Below are 18,830 nucleotides of genomic sequence, written 5' to 3'. Positions count from 1 at the left end.
TGCTCAATTTCAGATTTTTGCTCCGGAGTGTAACGGTAAGGTCTAATGTTCACTGGCTTGGCTCCTGGAATCAAGGGAATTTTATGGTCCCAAGGTCTGTGTGGGGGCAACCCCTGCGGTTCTTCAAACACCAAGTGAAAACGACTCAGCAACTCCTCAACCTCCACTGGAACTCCAGTCTGTTCTGTTTGGTCACTTTCCCTGTCCTCCAAGACACTCAGGACTACCACATGGGCCACAGAGTTGTTCTGTTCCAACATTTGCAACTGGTCAAAGGAGATTGGATCCACTTTGGATGTAACACTCTGAACTCCAGTGAGTAAGATAGTCTGCCCTTGATGCTGAAACTGCAATCGCTTAGTTGCCCAATCAATCCACATAGGACCGCATTGCTCCAACCAATCCATCCCGACCACCATATCATAACAACCAAGTGGAAGCACTCGCAAATCAGATAAGAGTGTGTGTCCTTGGCTCTGCCAAGCACAAGCTGGAATGACCCCTGAGCATATCAATACCCCACCATCAGCAATCTTGACCGAAGTTGGAGGTACTTGTTGCACTTGATCAGTTAGTCTGCCTGCAATGGCTTCACTGACGAAACTATGTGAACTCCCTGAATCCACCAGGATAAGCACTTCCACATCTGCTACTTTGCCAATCAAGCGCACCGTGCGCGGTGTTGTTTGTCCCGTGGTGGCCAGCTTGGAGATCGACATCAGCACTTCCTCGTCCGCGCCATCTTGCTGCAACGGTTGCTCATATTGTTCTGCTTGAAGAAGTTCCAGTAGTTCTTCAACCACATGGAGTTGAACAGTAGCGGCGCACTGATGGCCCGCCCCCCAGCGCTCACCACAGGTGAAACACAGGCCGCGGGCACGTCGATAGTTACGCAAGGCCGCGACGTGATCATCAGCCCGCGCGCCCCGGTCTGGTGCCCTGGCTGCATCCAATCCGCGCCGATCATCCGCCGCAGCCGGCGATCCGGGCAGCACTTGTCGCGGTGGGGGCACGCCTTGTGCCAGAAGAGGCCGAGGGGGCGCCCGTTGGTATGCCCCGTCCTGACGCCGGTCCTCTCGCCGCGGAAGCGCTTCCAGCAATTCCTCCTGCATCGAAGCCAAGGAAAACGCAGAGTCCAATGTTTTTGGTTGATGGAGCATCAAACCAGCACGAATTTCATGCTTCAACCCTTCTAGGAATTGTGTGGTAAAGTAAACTGGATCAAACCCTGAGTTATGTGCTAAAATCTGATGCATCAACTCCTCAAACCTAGACATGTATTCATAGACAGTGCTCGTCTGTCGCAAGGTATGAAACTGACGGATGTGAGCCTGGTACTGCTCACGCCCGAATTTGTCACACAGGCTTGTGCATAACTGATCCCATGTGAGGGTGGTGTTTTGAGACTCCAACATTTGCAGCCACCGTGCCGCATTACCCGTGAAATGCAACGTAGCTAACCGAACCCATAACTCTTGTGGAACATCATAAACATCAAAGTACTTCTGACATCTCATCTTCCAAAATTGTGGGTTGTCCCCATCGAACAGTGGGAAATCCACCTTCGGTAAAGCCCAATGAGCAAAATGATGTGGCCTCGACTCACCCCCGTGATCATATCCTCCCCAATCGACACTATGACGCGGTGGAACTGCAGAAGTAGATGGGCACGCACCGTTGACCGGAGGCGGCGCCAGGGTGGTGACCACCCCGCGTGCCAGACCCCCGGAATCGTAGAGCTCGCCATGGTCACTTGGCCCGTGGTGCCCCAGGGCGTCTCTGGACGTCGCCGGCGCCTTGTGCCCCACCGCGCCCTCTTCGCTGGAACCTGGATCTGGATCCGCGGGCGCCGCCAGCGCCGGGTGCAGAGCGATGCGGCCGACTTGGCTACGCAGCTCATCCACCTGCTGCTGGATGTGCGTGACGGCGGGACGCCAGAGCTCCAGAGAGGTCTGGATCGCCTTCAACCTCGCCTCGTTGGCGACTTGCCCATCACTGATGGCCTTTGCTAGCGCTGCAAGCTGCTCTTCCATCGCCGCCGCCTGCTTCGCCTACTTGGTTTGGTACCGCGGTTTTGGGTAGGCAGTCTTCAGGTCGCTGACCTCTGATACCAGATTGTTACGTACTCCGATCTACTCTGATAATTTGGGAAGGAAGGAGACGGAGATGGGAAATCAGCGAGATCTGGGAGGGAGTTGGTAAGAGGAAGGGGAAAGAGTCGTGGGAGATTAGCTCCTCACGGTCCAGAATTATTCAGGTAATACATGATAGTTTCTCCCCACACCACGCCACCTACTATATAATTCTCACCATCACACATGCACACGACCCTCTTGCACGTCTCAGATTGGCTCCTCCCTAGCCACTTTGCTCTAGCTCGCTGTCAATGGGCCGCCCTCTAGTACTGTTGCTGGGGTCCATGCCATCAGGCGTGACACTAACGTCCCTTCTTAGCTTTACACATACATTTTACTGTAGCTTCATGACATCTCTTGAGGATGTTAGATGATCCGCTTCCACCAAAGCCACCCCTCTCCTCTGATTCCCAACTGCTCCACCTCGCCAATCTCTCATCATGGCGACGGCGGCTGCAACCCCGACCCAGCGGCCGTGTCCTTTTGAGCCCCATTCCCAGCTACCACTCCGCCTTCCTCTCCCGTGTCAAGCTCTCCGCCGGCGGCTCGCCGGTCAAGTCCGTCAGCGTCTCGTCTCCCCCCTCCTCCCCCTCGGGCGGTGCCGCCAAGATCCGTCGGTCCTGCATGTGCTCCCCGAGGAACCACCCGGGCTCGTTCCGTTGCAGCCTGCACAAGGAGCAGAGGCCCCGGCCGGCAACACCAAGCCCGCCTCCCAGCCGCCCGTCGGCGGCGGCTGCTCTAGGCGCATGGTAAACGTGCTAGCGCAGCGCATGGGGAGCGGACACTGGGCACGCAGGGCGCTGGCTCCGTCTCCCTTGGTGCAGCAGCTGCATCATAGAAAGCGCGTTGACGGGTTCCGCGCCGGGGCCAGCCGGCTCTCCGCCATGTCCACGTCCATGGCCGGCGGCCGCCTGCAATGAAAAAACAACAGCGTCGACATGCCATAGCAAAGATACTACTAGTACATACTGCACAAACTGTACATAGGAAAGAAATTCCCCGAATAATCCGTTAGTTGTATAGAAGATCGGTGGGGATCAAGCCGGTAGATTGGAGTTTTAAGACCCAATTCGATTACGGCCTGCTCAATTAGCTGTTGATAGAGTGGCTGTACATAGAGTGAGACTCTTCCTCCTCGCTGCTGCACATAGAGTGAGCTCTTGTCCTCTCTGCGCGCTGTGTATAGCCCTTGATTTTGGTTCTGGATATACATCAATACATGAGTGACAAATTGGAGACACACATACATGCATCTGATGTGTCCCGTGACCGGAGGCTTATACATCCTTGGATGATTTGTTTGCCGCAACAACTCTCTGTTCTTGTTTCTGTTTCTGTTTCTGGAGTGTGGTTGCGTCTCGCCCCTGTTTCGGGTTACGGATAAGCTCTTTAAGAGATCAGTCGCGTCTCTTCGTCGCTTGCTCTCGTCACGCTGGCGGCACCCGTGCCTCCGGCCGGATCAGGCCACCAACTTGCAGCACGGGAGAAATCCTCGATTCCGACGAAGTTTCTGTAAAGTTTCATGGCGGAGCGGCTCACCCCAGCTCTTCAGCTTGCGCAAGAAGATGATGGACAACTGTTTAGCTTCTTTGATTAATTCTGTTTCTTCGCCAGAAATCGATCGCCGGGCTATGTCTGTCAGTTTGGCTCTTGTCCCCATTGTAGTATCGCGTGCGGTGTTCATTTTTTCTTGATGGAGGAGAAACATCGGTGCACTTTTCAGATGAGCGAATGGAGCGATGAACACAGAATACATAATAAGGGTGCGAACAAAGAAAAACTCTGAAATAAATTAGTAGCAAGCTTCTGTTGAAACCATGTCGTTCACCTGATGCCATGTACTGCGGTGTAATGTGAATACTTAACTAAATTCGTGTAGTGCAAAGGGGGAATTGAGACAGAATTAATTCAGGTGCCATGTACCGTGGGTTGATTAGATAAAATGGCAGGGTGTTTTTTTGCAAAAGTGCAGGTGATCGTTGTTCCAGCCACCTGGCTGCCATTTGTCACGCTATGATAGGCCGGGGACCAAATCGTCACATCCGATGCAAGTTGGGGTATGGTGGAGTTGCATTTTACAAGTTTGGAACTAAATCATCATATTCCATGCAAATTAGGGTACCCGGGATGCTTTTACCTCGTGATAAATCTGATGTTTACAAATGAGTTACAAAGCTAGTCCCTCCTGCGACGTGTTCTAAGTTGGTGTCGTGGCACGGAAAGAAAATCCGCCCGATTGAAGAAACGTCACCACCATTTTTTTGCTCTCCAAGCAATTATTAGTTGCTAATGTGTTGCTTATTGCTAATAATGCTAGTGAAAAGCGAACCCACTCAAACCGTCAATGTCATGAGGAAGTAGATGATGAACCTTTTAATGTTGTTAAGAAAGTGGTTTCGCTTCTAAACCTGTAACTCCAAGTCAAGGAGACCCACTTTCTCCGTCCAGGATTAATAGTCCGCCGGGTCGAAATTCTGGCACCAAAACAGGAAATAACTCTAACAACGCAAGATTATCGAACATGCCAACCATCAATTAACTCGGGTAGATTAGTGCGCATGTTACAGTCTCAAGTGTTGGTAGTTATTGCGCGCATGTACTCTCTCTTCTTCACATAATTCGGGGTGGATAGATCATCGGTTAATAAGCAAACCCCCTCCCTCGTGTGATTTCCGCCGTGTCAGATCCATCTATAACGTCTAAGAATAAAGTTGCCTTGATGCAAAACCGAAGGGGATGGCTATCGAGGGAAAATGGAACACTATTATTCAACGCCCTTGGAATAATGGACACGCTTTTACCGTCCTTCGTTCTAATAATCTCATATGGAGGAAGTAGGAAATGAACAATGGCATCCCCTACCCACCTGCTTAGTAGGATTGGCAAAAATAGAAAGTCTAGTGGAGTATATAGAATTGCGCTTCGTCAAGTGAGAGGAAAATGGCCGCCAACATGGCAACATCCATGACCTCATTAAAGCACCATTCGTTGGATTTCCTCGGGTTGCAAGAAACCATGAAAGAAGAGTTCTCTCAAAGCTTCTTTAGAAAATGAGTTCAATTTATTTTTGAAATGGACCCCTTTTGTTCACAAGTCTGGGGCTATCCTTTGTGGTGTGACAGAATAAATCTTAGAAGTGTGTGCCTTTAACATGAAAAATAATCGGCGAACCTTTGGGATAAAAATGTGAAAGCTATGTGGGACCTTTTGATGGTTTATGGTGTTGTACATGAGGAGCACACCGAAAGTTTCCTCTTTGAGCTATCCTTATTTGGCAATGCTATGTATATGGCTTATATTATTGGAGGCGACTTAACATTTCAAGACATCTTGTTGAAAATAAGCTAACATCTCCCACTCTTCCAACTTATTCATTCCATTAATCATATTCTTGTTAAAGAGAAAATCACATTAGCAAGAGTTTTTTCACCTAGTTCAATAACAATCTGAGCCTTGTATTTGAAAAATGGATACGACCCTTCGTTTTCATATAGTTTTGGTTACGAAGTTTTTCGCGTATATATCTAGCCACAATTATTTACTTATGTCTTCTAGAGAGACTAATGATGTCCTCCAAGACTATCCCGGTAAACATATATAAATTTCTACCCACTGCAGAGAGATATTTTGCTCAACTAGTGTATTTTAATGATCCTTTCTTTTAAGTTTACCTTTGATTTCCAGTAATAAAAATCATAGGAGGTTCCCTTAATGACACTATTAATATTATTAATATATTGAAAAAGGTTAAAAAGAGATATTTAAATGTAGAATACCAATTAGATGTTGCTTGTCATGTACAAAACATTGCATTTACACCTTAGCAGGTACTACACAGAAAGAAAAGGCATACAAAGGTGGGCCATGTGTAGTTAGTACCACATATGTTCCAAAATATAAGGTGTAGTTTGAGTGTCAGAATTAATGCTTTGAACCCGTCTAATAATATGCACTTTATGTTACCCAAAACCAATATCATTATATTCATATCAAAAGCATTTTCTCACTATTATGTTTAGGTAACCATGGACTATTTATTTTATGAGACACTTACAATCACAACATGAACATGAACAATTAAATTGCTTCTTATACTTTGGCAAGGAGGTTGTGCCGTTTTGAGAAAGGTGCACATTACAATTCAAAACTAATCACGCAATTTAATATTAAACCCCACATGAAAGATCGTGGATGTCGCCTAGAGGGGGGTGAATAGGCGATTTAAAATAATTACAGTTTAGGCTTGAACAAATGCGGAATAAACCTAGCGGTTAATTTGTCAAGCACAAAACCTACAACAACTAGGCTCACCTATGTGCACCAACAACTTATACTAAGCAAGATAAACAACTATGTGATAGCAAGATATATGACAAGAAACAATATGTCTATCACAAAGTAAAGTGCATAAGTAAAGGGGTCGGGTAAGAGATAACCGAGGCACGCGGAGACGACGATGTATCCCGAAGTTCACACTCTTGCAGATGCTAATCTCCGTTTGGAGCAGTGTGGAGACACAATGCTCCCCAAGAATCCACAAGGGCCACCGTAATCTCCTCACGCCCTCGCACAATGCAAGATGCCATGATTCCACTAAGGGACCCTTGAGGGCGGTCACCGAACCCATACAAATGGCAACCCTTGGGGGAGTTCACCGAACCGGTACACTTTGGCAACCCTTGGGGGCAGTCACCGGTACCCTTCAAATTGCTCGGGGCGATCTCCACAACCTAATTGGAGACCCCAACGCTTGCCCGGAGGTTTACACCACAATGATTGAGCTTCGAACACCACCAACCGTCTAGGGCACCCAAGCACCCAAGAGGAACAAGCTCAAGGGCACCAAGCACCCAAGAGTAATAAGGTTCTCAACTTGTAACTTCCACGTATCACCGTGGAGAACTCAAACTGATGCACCAAATGCAATGGCAAGGGCACACGGAGTGCCCAAGTCCTTCTATCTCAAATCCCACCGAAGCAACTAATGCTAGGGAGGAAAATGAGAGGAAGAACAAGAAGGAGAACACCAAGAACTCCAAGATCTAGATCCAAGGGGTTCCCCTCACATAGAGGAGAAAGTGATTGGTGGAAATGTGGATCTAGATCTCCTCTCTCTTTTCCCTCAAAAACTAGCAAGAATCCATGGAGGGATTGAGAGTTAGCAAGCTCAAAGAAGGTCAACAATGGGGGAAGAACACGAGCTCAAAGGATAAAGTTCATTGGGGAAGAAGACCCCCTTTTATAGGTGGGGAAAAACCTAACCGTTATGCTCACAACCCGCACAGAGCGGTACTACCGCTACACGGTACTACCGCTAGGGGTAGCGGTACTACCTCAAAGGGTAGTGGTACTACTGCTTGCGAGCGGTACTAAAAAATTACATCCGTGCCTACCATCGCTGGACTTGTGACGAGTTTTTGGTCCGGAGCGGAAGTAGCCACAGAAGTAGCCGCGGTAGTACCGCTCCCACAAGCAGTAGTACCGCTGCAGCTTTTAAGAGGACACCAAAACTGACACAACTTCTGCAAACGGACTCCGAATTCAACGAAACAAAGTTTGTTGGAAAGCTAGTGACAAGGGCTAACACAATCTTGATAGAAATAACAATAATAAGCAAATTAGAAAAGGCCCATTAGAAAATGGTGAGAACCCTTCCTCGATAAGACCGGTAAAACCTCCAACACCGAAAACGCAATAAAAGAAGCATGTCAACTCCGTTTTTGATGAACTCGAGCTTGTCATCTAGATGACCATAAGCTCTAAGACTAACAAATAGAACCAAACAAGAACCAAGAAATATGATGCAAGCATGCAATGGTTTGAGCTCACTACGAACGATATGATCAAGCTACTCACTTGAGAGCCCCCCTTGATAGTACGGCAAATGATTCTATAACCCGGTCTCCAAACTACCACCATGAGACCGGTAGAATAGAGAACCTATCAAGGACAAACATTTGCCTTGCACAAAGTCCACTTGAGCTAGATGTAGACGATCTTGACTTCCTCAAGTAGGACCACCTTTTCTTGATTGCGTTGGTGATGACCCACAAGTATAGGGGATCTATCGTAGTCCTTTTGATAAGTAAGAGTGTCGAACCCAACGAGGAGCAGAAGGAAATGATAAGCGGTTTTCAGCAAGGTATTCTCTGCAAGCACTGAAATAAGTGGTAACAGATAGTTTTATGATAAGATAATTTGTAACGAGCAACAAGTAACAAAAGTAAATAAAGTGCAGCAAGGTGGCCCAAACCTTTTTGTAGCAAAGGACAAGCCTGGACAAACTCTTATATAAGGAAAAGTGCTCCCGAGGACACATGGGAATATCGTCAAGCTAGTTTTCATCACGTTCATATGATTCGCGTTCGGTACTTTGATAATTTGATATGTGGGTGGACTGGTGCTTGGGTGCTGCTCTTACTTGAACAAGCATCCCACTTATGATTAACCTCTATTGCAAGCATCCGCAACTACAACAAAAGTATTAAGGTAAACCTAACCATAGCATGAAACATATGGATCCAAATCAGCCCCTTACGAAGCAACGCATAAACTAGTGTTTAAGCTTCTGTCACTCTAGCAACCCATCATCTACTTATTACTTCCCAATGCCTTCCTCTAGGCCCAAATAATGGTGAAGTGTTATGTAGTCGACGTTCACATAACACCACTAGAGGCTAGACAACATACATCTCATCAAAATATCGAACGAATACCAAATTCACATGACTACTAATAGCAAGACTTCTCCCTTGTCCTCAGGAACAAATGTAACTACTCACAAAGCATATTCATGTTCATAATCAGAGGGGTAATAATATGCATAAAGGGTCTAAACATATGATCTTCCACCAATTAAACCAACTAGCATCAACTACAAGGAGTAATCAACACTACTAGCAACCTACTAGCACCAATCCCGGACTTGGAGACAAGAATTGGATACAAGAGATGAACTAGGGTTTTGAGATGAGATGGTGCTGATGAAGATGTTGATGGAGATTGCCCTCTCCCGATGAGAGGAGCGTTGGTGATGATGATGGGGATGATTTCCCCCACCGAGAGAGAAGTTTCCCCGGCAGAACAGCTCTGCCGGAGCTCTAGATTGGATCCGCCAAGGTTCCGCCTTGTGGCGGCGGAGTTTCGTCTCGAAAGGTTGCTTCCCATTTTTTTCTCGACGAAAGACTTCATATAGGAGAAGATGGTCATCGGAGAGCCACCAGGGGGCCCACGAGGTAGGGGGCGCGCCCTAGGGGGGCGCCCCCCCCACCCTCGTGGAAAGGGTGTGGTCTTCATCTTTGGCGATGATTTTTCATTATTTATTATAAGGTATTCCGTGGAGTTTTAGGACTTTTTGAGTTGTGCAGAATAGGTCTCTAATATTTGCTTCTTTTCCAGCCCAGAATTCCAACTGTCGGCATTGTCCCTCCTTATGTAAACCTTGTAAAATAAGAGAGAATAGCCATAAGTATTGTGACATAATGCCCATAATGCAATGAATATCGATATAAAAGCATGATGCAAAATGGACGTATCAACTCCCCCAAGCTTAGACCTCGCTTGTCCTCAAGCGAAAGCCGATAACAATAAATATGTCCCCATGTTTAGAGGTAGAGGCGTCGATAAAAATAAATTACGGACATGAGGGCATCATGATTATTCTCATAACAGCAACATATATACATATTGTCATATGATTACTTATGTTCAAGTGATGATCAATTCATAATGTAAAAGTATGAATCAGAAACCTTATTGAGAACCAACAAACTATAACCTTAGTCATTGAAGCAATTGCAATTTATCATAACATCAGATAGAGTCTATGTCAGAGCTAAAAAACAAGTCCACATACTCAACTATCATCTAGTCCTTCATAATTTCTAACACTCGCGCAATACTTGTGGTTACGGAGTTTTAATCGGACACAGAGAAAGATAGGGGCTTATAGTTTCGCCCCACAACCTTTTACCTCGAGGGTAATGTCAACAATAATAACTCATACTCCCCTACATCCAATTAGATATATCTATTAGGATCTTTCCAACACACTGTGCTTGCCAAAGGATAAAATGTAAAAAGGAAAGGTGAAGATCACCATGACTCTTGCATAAGGTAGAAGATAATAATAAAAGATAGGCCCTTCGCAGAGGGAAGCAGAGGTTGCCATGCGCTTTTATGGTTGGATGTACAAAATCTTAATGCGAAAGAACGTAACTTTATATTGCCCCTTGTGATATGAACCTTTATTATGCAGTCCGTCGCTTTTATTACTTCCACATCACAAGATCGTATAAAGCTTATTTCTCCCACACTAATCATACATATTTAGAGCAATTTTTATTGCTTTGCATCGATGACAACTTACTTGAAGGATCTTACTCAATCCATAGGTAGATATGGTGGACTCTCATGGCAAAACTGGTTTAAGGGTATTTGGAAGGACAAGTAGTATCTCTACTTGGTGCTGAGAATTTGGCTAGCATGAGGGGGAAAGGCAAGCTCAACATGTTGGATGATCCATGACAACATACTTTATCTCAGATATAAGAAAACATAACCCATTACGTTGTCTTCCTTATCCAACATCAACTCTTTAGCATGTCGTATTTTGATGAGTGCTCCCAATCATAAAAGATGTCAATAATAGTATATTTATATGTGAAACCTCTCTTTCCTTATTACTTCCTATTAATTGCAACGATGACCAAAGCTATGTCTGCCAACTCCCAACAACTTTTAATCATCACACTCTTTCTATGTGAAGTCATTACTATCAATAAGATCAATATGAACTTTTGTTTCTTTTTTTTCTCTTTTCTTTTTATTCACCCAAGATCATAGCAAGAAAATCAAGCCCTTGACTCAACACTAATCTTTATTATATAGCTCACGGACTCGATTACATAGAGAGATCATAAAGCAAAACTTAAAACTAGATCATGCCATAAACTTTATTCTACTAGATCAAAATACTACTAATAGGATCGAACTAAGGAAAACGGTAAAGGTAGGAGTTGTGATTGTGATACGATACCGGGGCACCTCCCCCAAGCTTGGCAGTTGCCAAGGGGAGTGCCCATACCCATGTGATTATATCTCCTTGGTTGGTGAAGAAGGTGGAGGTGCTGTTGATGATGCGGGCTTGTCATCCATCTTCCAAGGCATAGGTTCACCATCATAGAAGGATGATCGAGTCTCCAGAATCCTCGAATCTGCAGCCAAACTCATTCTTTTGAATCTATATTCATACTCACAGTTTTGGTTTTGCAGGTCATAGATTTGGGCTTGGAGGTGCTCGATCTTCTCATGTAGCTTGAAGATGGCCTCCTCGGTGTTCTTGGCATCCGGCTTGTAGTTGTTAGTGAACTCCACGAGCATCGTGTGGTTAGCGTTGATTCCACGCTCCACCATCCCCTGGCACTTGAAAACTTGTTGCTCCATTGCTTCGAGCCTCGTCTCCACGCTTCCGGTTCCCTTTGGTCGCTCAGCATCGCGGATGTGCAGCAACCTATCATGCATCTCAATGGTTTTAGGGTGTCGCAGCACCTCCGCGAGGTAAGGGTTGATGACCTTCTTGAAGAACTTGTCCTTGGAAGCACTTGGGGACGTCATGATAATCTAGATCTGTCAGAAAAACAGCTCGAAACAAGAACAGAGAATATTTGCGTGATACGGGAGTCAAAACCTTCGGGAGAATATATAGTGAATTTTTACCGACCAAAATACATATCGTGCAAGAAAACGGAGTCCGGAAGGCACACGAGGTGCTCACGAGGTAGGGGGCGCGCTCAGGGGGGTAGGGCGCACCCTCCACCCTCGTGGGGCCCTCGTGTCCTTCCTGGACTGCTACTTAATTTTCTATTTTTCTAAATATTCCAAAATAGAGAAATATTGCCTTAAAAATTGTTTTGGAGTCGGTTTACTTACCGTACCACATACCTATTCCTTTTCAGAGTCTGAAACATTCTCGAAAGTGTCCCTTATGTATTCCTCCGGGGTTACGGTTTCAATAATATTGGTTTCAACATTTATGGGATTACCTGAGATATAATGCTTAATTCTCTGACAATTTACCACCTTCGGATTTGTACCTTCGAAGTTGTTGATTTTTATGGCACCGGAATGATAGACCTCCTCGATAACATAGGGGCCTTCCCATTTAGAGAGAAGTTTTCCTGCAAAAAATCTTAAACGAGAGTTGTATAGCAATACATAATCACCTACATTAAACTCACGCTTTTGTATCCTTTTGTCATGCCATCTTTTAACCTTTTCTTTAAACAACTTGGCATTTTCATAAGCTTGGGTTCTTCATTCATCAAGTGAGCTAATATCAAATAACCTCTTTTCACTGGCAAGTTTAAAATCATAGTTGAGCTCTTCAGTAGCCCAATATGCCTTATGTTCTAGTTTGAGAGGTAAGTGACATGCTTTTCCATAGACCATTTTATACGGAGACATACACATAGGATTTTTATATGCAATTCTATAGGCCCATAATGCATCATCGAGTTTCTTGGACCAATTCTTTCTAGACCTATTGACAGTCTTCTGCAAAATTAATTTGAGTTCTCTATTGCTCAATTCTACTTGACCACTAGACTGTGGGTGATACGGAGATGCAATTCTATGATTGACGTCATATTTAGCAAGCATTTTACGGAAAGCACCATGAATAAAATGTGAACCACCATCAGTCATTAAATATCTAGGGACTCCAAACCTCGAAAAAATAACTTCTTTAATCATTTTAATAGAAGTGTTATGACCAGCACTACTAGTTGGAATAGCTTCTACCCACTTAGTAATGTAATTAACAACAACTAAAATATGTGTATATTCATTAGAAGCAGGAAAAGGTCCCATATAATCAAAGCCCCAAACATCAAATGGTTCAATAACAAGTGAATAATTCATAGGCATTTCTTGACGTCTACTAATATTACCAATTCTTTGACATTCATCACAGGATAGGACAATCTTACGGGCATCCTTGAAGAGAGTAGGCCAATAAAAACCGGATTGCAATACCTTATGTGCAATTCTATCTCCCGCGTGGTGTCCTCCATAAGTTTCGGCGTGGTGTTGGGGATCGTTGCAGAAATTAAAAAAATTCTATGCATCACCAAGATCAATCTATGGAGTAACTAGCAAGGAGAGCGGAGTGCATCTTCATACCCTTGAAGATCGCGAGTCGGAAGCGTTGCAAGAACGCGGTTGGAGGAGTCATACACGTAGTGATTCAGATCGCGGCCGAATCCGATCTAAGCACCGAACAACGGTGCCTCCGCATTCAACACACGTGCAGCCCGGTGATGCCTCCTGCACCTTGATCCAGCAAAGAGGAGGGAGAGGTTGAGGAAGAAGGCTCCAATAGCAGCACGATGGCGTGGTGGTGATGGAGTGGCAGTTCTCCGGCAGGGCTTCGCCAAGCTCACGCAGAGGAGGAGAGGTGTTGGGGAGGGGAGGGGCTTCGCCTTGGATGTGGTGCTGCAGCCCTCCCCTCGCCCCTCTATTTATAGGGAGAAGGGGGAAGGGGGCCGGCCCCTCTAGATGAGATCTAGTGGGGGCGACCAAGGGGGAGGGGCTTGCCCCCCAAGCAAGGGGGGCGCCCCCCTTTAGGGTTCCCCCAAACCCTAGGCACATGGGCCCTAGGGGGGAATGGCGCCCAACCCACTAGGGGCTGGTTCCCTTCCACCTACAGCCCATAAGGCCCTCCGGGGCAGGTGGACCCCCGGAACCCCTCCGGTGGTCCCGGTACAATACCGGTATACCTCCGAATATTTTCGGTGACCGTATGATGACTTCCCATATATAAATCTTCACCTTCGGACTATTCCGGAACTCCTCGTGACGTCCGGGATCTCATCCGGGACTCCGAACAACATTCGGTAATCACATGCAAATCTTCCTAATAACCCTAGCGTCATTGAACCTTAAGTGTGTAGACCCTACGGGTTCGGGAACCATGCAGACATGACCGAGACAACTCTCCGGCCAATAACCAACAGCGGGATCTGGATACCCATGTTGGCTCCCACATGTTCCACGATGATCTCATCGGATGAACCATGATGTCGAGGATTCAAGTAATCCCGTATACAATTCCCTTTGTCAATCGGTACATTACTTGCCCGAGATTCGATTGTCAGTATCCCAATACCTCGTTCAATCTCGTTACCGGCAAGTCACTTTACTCGTTGCGTAACACATCATCCCATGACCAACCCTTAGTCACATTGAGCTCATTACGATGATGTCTTACCGAGTGGGCCCAGAGATACCTCTCCGTCATACGGAGTGACAAATCCCAGTCTCGATTCGTGCCAACCCAATAGACACTTTCAGAGATACCCGTAGTGCACCTTTATAGTCACCCAGTTACGTTGTGACGTTTGGCACACCCAGAGTATTCCTACAGTATCCGAGAGTTGCACAATCTCATGGTCCAAGGAAAAGATACTTGACATTAGAAAAGCTTTAGCAGACAAACTACACGATCTTGTGCTATGCTTAGGATTGGGTCTTGTCCATCACATCATTCTCCTAATGATGTGACCCCGTTATCAATGACATCCAATGTCCATGGTCAGGAAACTGTAACCATCTATTGATCAACGAGCTAGTCAACTAGAGGCTCCACTACAAAAAAATACACTTCCGTGATGATACGTGTTTGTCACAGCAGGTCGCGTTTTTTGTCATGCATGTACATCCATGACAAATTTATGACAGAATCAAGATAGTCATACCTGTGTTGTCGTAGAAGTGTTCCATGACATTACCAAAATTATCATCATGGAAGTGTCCACTTCCATGACGATAAATCGCGCGTCACAGAAGTGCTTTCGTCAAGGGTGACCGACACATGGCATCCACCGTAACGGAACGCCGTTAAGCTATCGGGTCGGGTTTTGGATCCGATAACCCGTTAACAGCCCCGACCAATGGGGATTTTCCACGTGTAAAACCATCATTGGCTAGAGTAAACACGTGTCGGCTCATCGTTGGGACAGATGTCATCCACTCATGGACAGGAGGCGCCTATGATAGGTCGACACATGGCACGGCCCAACAGTGACCCATTCCGGTGAAAAAGGCCGGCCCAGTAAAAATTAGCAGGCCGGCCCATATAAGGCCTACTTGTGTCAGGTCCATTTAAGCCCACGACCCATACGAGATGTGCCAATTCGGCCAGTTAAAGATTTGACACCATTGCAGCGCATCATCAGTTCGAGCCCGTTAATTGTCCACTATATATTTGGGCTCAATATCGGCCCGATGAGATTTCGGCCTGTTAACGGCCCATTTAATGGATGGACCAATTTTCAGGATGTACATCTTTCGGCCTTTTAGCGACCCATTTAAATGTTGGGCTAATTTCCGGCCCGGTGTGTATTTCAGCCTGTTGACGACCCATAAATCTGATGGGCCATTTGTAGTCGGACCTGAGTTTCGGCCTATTAGCGGCCCATTTAAGTGTTGGGCCAATTTCTGGCCTGGTGTCACTTTCAGCCTGTTGACGGCCCATAAATCAGTTGGGCCAATTGTAGTCGGACCTGAGTTTTGGCCTTTTAGCGACCTATTTAAGTGTTGGGCCAATTCCCGGCCCTGTGTGCCTTTTGGCCTGTTAACGGACCATAAATGAGTTGGGCCATTTGTAGTCGGACCTTAGTTTTGGCCTCTTAACGGCCCATGCCCTTCATGGTCCAATACCAGCCCGGTTTCTCTTTCGGCCTGCTAAAGGCCCACAACACAGTTGGGCCGTTTACAATACGACCTGACTTTCGGCCTCTTAGCGGCCCATGCTCTTCATGGTCCAATACAAGCCCGCTGTCTCTTTCGGCCTGCTAAAGGCCTACAGTATAGTTGGGCCATATGTAGCCCAAACTTAGTAATGGTCTGTTAACGACCCGTGAAATAAATTGGGGCCACCTGTTGCCCGCTTCGATGTCGGCCTATTAACGACCCAGGAGGTAAGAGGGCTGACCATTAACTTTCGGCCTAGTAACGACCCATTAACTTAATGGGCCCACTAAAGTTCGTTCATGTCTTTAGGCCAAATTAGATAATTTGAGCACATTACGGCGAGCAAAGGTACGGCATACAGGGAATAACGTTGCACATCCAGAATATATTACAGGAAATTACATCCACTGGGCAATCAAAGATTGATGCCAATGCAAATAAATGAGCAGAACCTAACCATCTACAACGTCACAATCTGCAACCTCAGCATAGATGATGCCCATAAGCATGTGGGCAAGTTCTTGCTGCTTTGCCACACTGTCTCTGAAAACATTGATCAGTTGTTGTGTCGCACGACTCTGCACCTCTGATTCATCCACCATTTCCATCATTGCTTCAGCCATTAATTGGCTCACAAACATACATTTATTCCGTTGCATTCGAGACAGAGGATATTGAACAGATTCAGATGCGATTTTGGCAGGCTTGTATTATTGATAGTGGAGAGTGTCTTGACCACTGCATCATAACATAAATTAGGACGGGAATCAAACAGATTAATCATGAGTTATTGCCATATTACCTGGCCTAGATTTACTGGAAAGAAACAATGCGGTTGCCTTGCTATTTTCAGAGTTTGTCTTCTTATCTTCAGCAGCCTGCACAAAATTAATACACTAGCATTGCTATCATTGGACAAGTCAGATAATAGGAAAGCAACATTGACACAACGAACGTTTGGGCAACTAGCCTACACCAAATTAACACAATATGACATAGCTATCATCAGCCAGGTAAGGTAATACGAAAGCAACATTGACACAATGAATGAATGGGCAACCAGAGAAGCACTACAATTCAGTAATGTGCGTGATATGAGATAGCACATTCATGCAGATCAGTACGCAAAACTACCAGGCAGTTTTCCTTACAAAAATCAACATTGGCTCCTTTAACATTTTGCTACAACTAATTTTAGATCAGATAAAGGTTAGATTCACGCCGATTAACAAAATACATGCTGATGTAAAAATATAGTGATATACAACAGGTACTTACATCAGCACTGGAGCACAGAGAATTCCCACAAAATATTTTCCTCGAATACGATCCCAATGGAGGAAGTCTTGAATCGTTTAACCTTATTTTCTAAAAGAGAGACGGGTAAGAAACATGTAGAAAATATGACCAGAATGCTATAAAATTTCATGATGCAAGGATACGCACACGCTTCTTAGAATGGAGTTGACATTCTTTTGCTGGACTGGAGCGGACTAGTTTTTTAGCCATTGGAATCTGCTTATTATCAGTGGGAGTTGGGTTTCTCTGTGCTGGAGCAGTATCTATGAAAAATGGAGTTGGTTTATTATCACCTGGCGTTTGGATCTTTTGCAAAGACCTGGTTTGTAACCCTTCAAATTCTAACGTAGCCGTCTTCCCCTTGCATGCCTTATATAGAAGAATGGTAATTCGGTTATAAAACATGCTACAACAGAGATGGAATAGGTACTGAAGAATAGAAAGGCATGACATATTGACATGTATTCACTCCATCCGGAAATAAATGGATGGGTCTAGGCGTATTTCAGTTCTAGATACATCCAGTTTTATCCATTTCTGCGACATTTAATCCGGACGGAGGGAGTATGATGTAAGAGCTAGGGATACGACAGGACAACACAGTAAAAAAACACTAAAAAACCCACTGCAGAACCAAAGTATTCAAACCCACTGATATGAGATAGTACACTCATGCAGCTCAGGATGCAAAACTACTAGGCAGTTTTCCTTGCAAAAATCAACATTGTGGCCTTTAATCATACATTTTGCTACAACTAAATTTAGATCAGATAAAGGTTGGAATCATGCCGATTAACAAAATACATGCTGATGTAAAAATATAGTAATATACAACAAGTACTTACATCTACATTGGAACACAGAGAATTCCTGCAAAAACCTTTCCTCATAAACGATACCATTGCAGAAAATCTTCTATCTGTTAAGCTTATTTTCTAAAAGAGAGATGGGTAAGAAACATGTAGAAAATATGATCAGCATGCTATAAAATTTCATGATGCAAGGATACGCACACGCTTCTTAGAATTGAGTTGACATATTTTTGCTGGACTGGAGCGGACTAGTTCTTTGGCCACTGGAAACTGCTTATTATCAGTAGGAGTTGGGTTTCGCTGTGCTGGAGCAGTATCTATAAAAACTGGAGTTGGTTTATTATCTCCCGGCGTTTGGATCTTTTGCAAAGGCCTTGTTTGTAACCCTTCAGATTCTAACATAGTCGTCTTCCCCTTGCATGCCTTGTATAGAAGAATGGTGCTTTAATTATAAAACATGTGGCACCAGAGAGATGGAATAGGTACTGAAGAATAGAAAGGCATGACATATTGACATGTATTCCCTCCATCCAGAAAAAATGGATGGGTTTAGGCGTATTTCAGTTCTAGATACATCATTTTTTATCCATTTTGGCAACATGTAATCCAGATGGAGGGAGTATGGTGTAAGAGCTAGGGATACGATAGGACAACACAGCAAAAAAAACACTAGTTGAATGTAAAACTGTATGCTAGCGGAATACGTACAGAAATAACTAAGGCAACATACACGTGTATGATTGGGAAAATAAGATGGCACTGCAACAGAGCACTAGAACAACACTTCAATGTAAAAAAACATGGTATGGTAGACAGATGAAGTACATACTGA

At 45.1% G+C, this 18,830-nt stretch overlaps 1 pseudogene; it reads left to right on the top strand.

Moving 5' to 3' along the window:
- The first annotated feature begins 2,298 nt into the window (after window positions 1-2,298).
- Window positions 2,299-3,353, top strand: LOC123131079 (uncharacterized; annotated as a pseudogene).
- Window positions 3,354-18,830: the final 15,477 nt, after the last annotated feature.

This window comes from Triticum aestivum, chromosome 6A (genome assembly GCF_018294505.1).
Source record: "Triticum aestivum cultivar Chinese Spring chromosome 6A, IWGSC CS RefSeq v2.1, whole genome shotgun sequence".
Lineage (NCBI taxonomy): Eukaryota > Viridiplantae > Streptophyta > Magnoliopsida > Poales > Poaceae > Triticum > Triticum aestivum.
The sequence above is the reverse complement of the archived record's forward strand: the minus strand, read 5'-3'. Positions and strand labels throughout refer to the sequence as shown.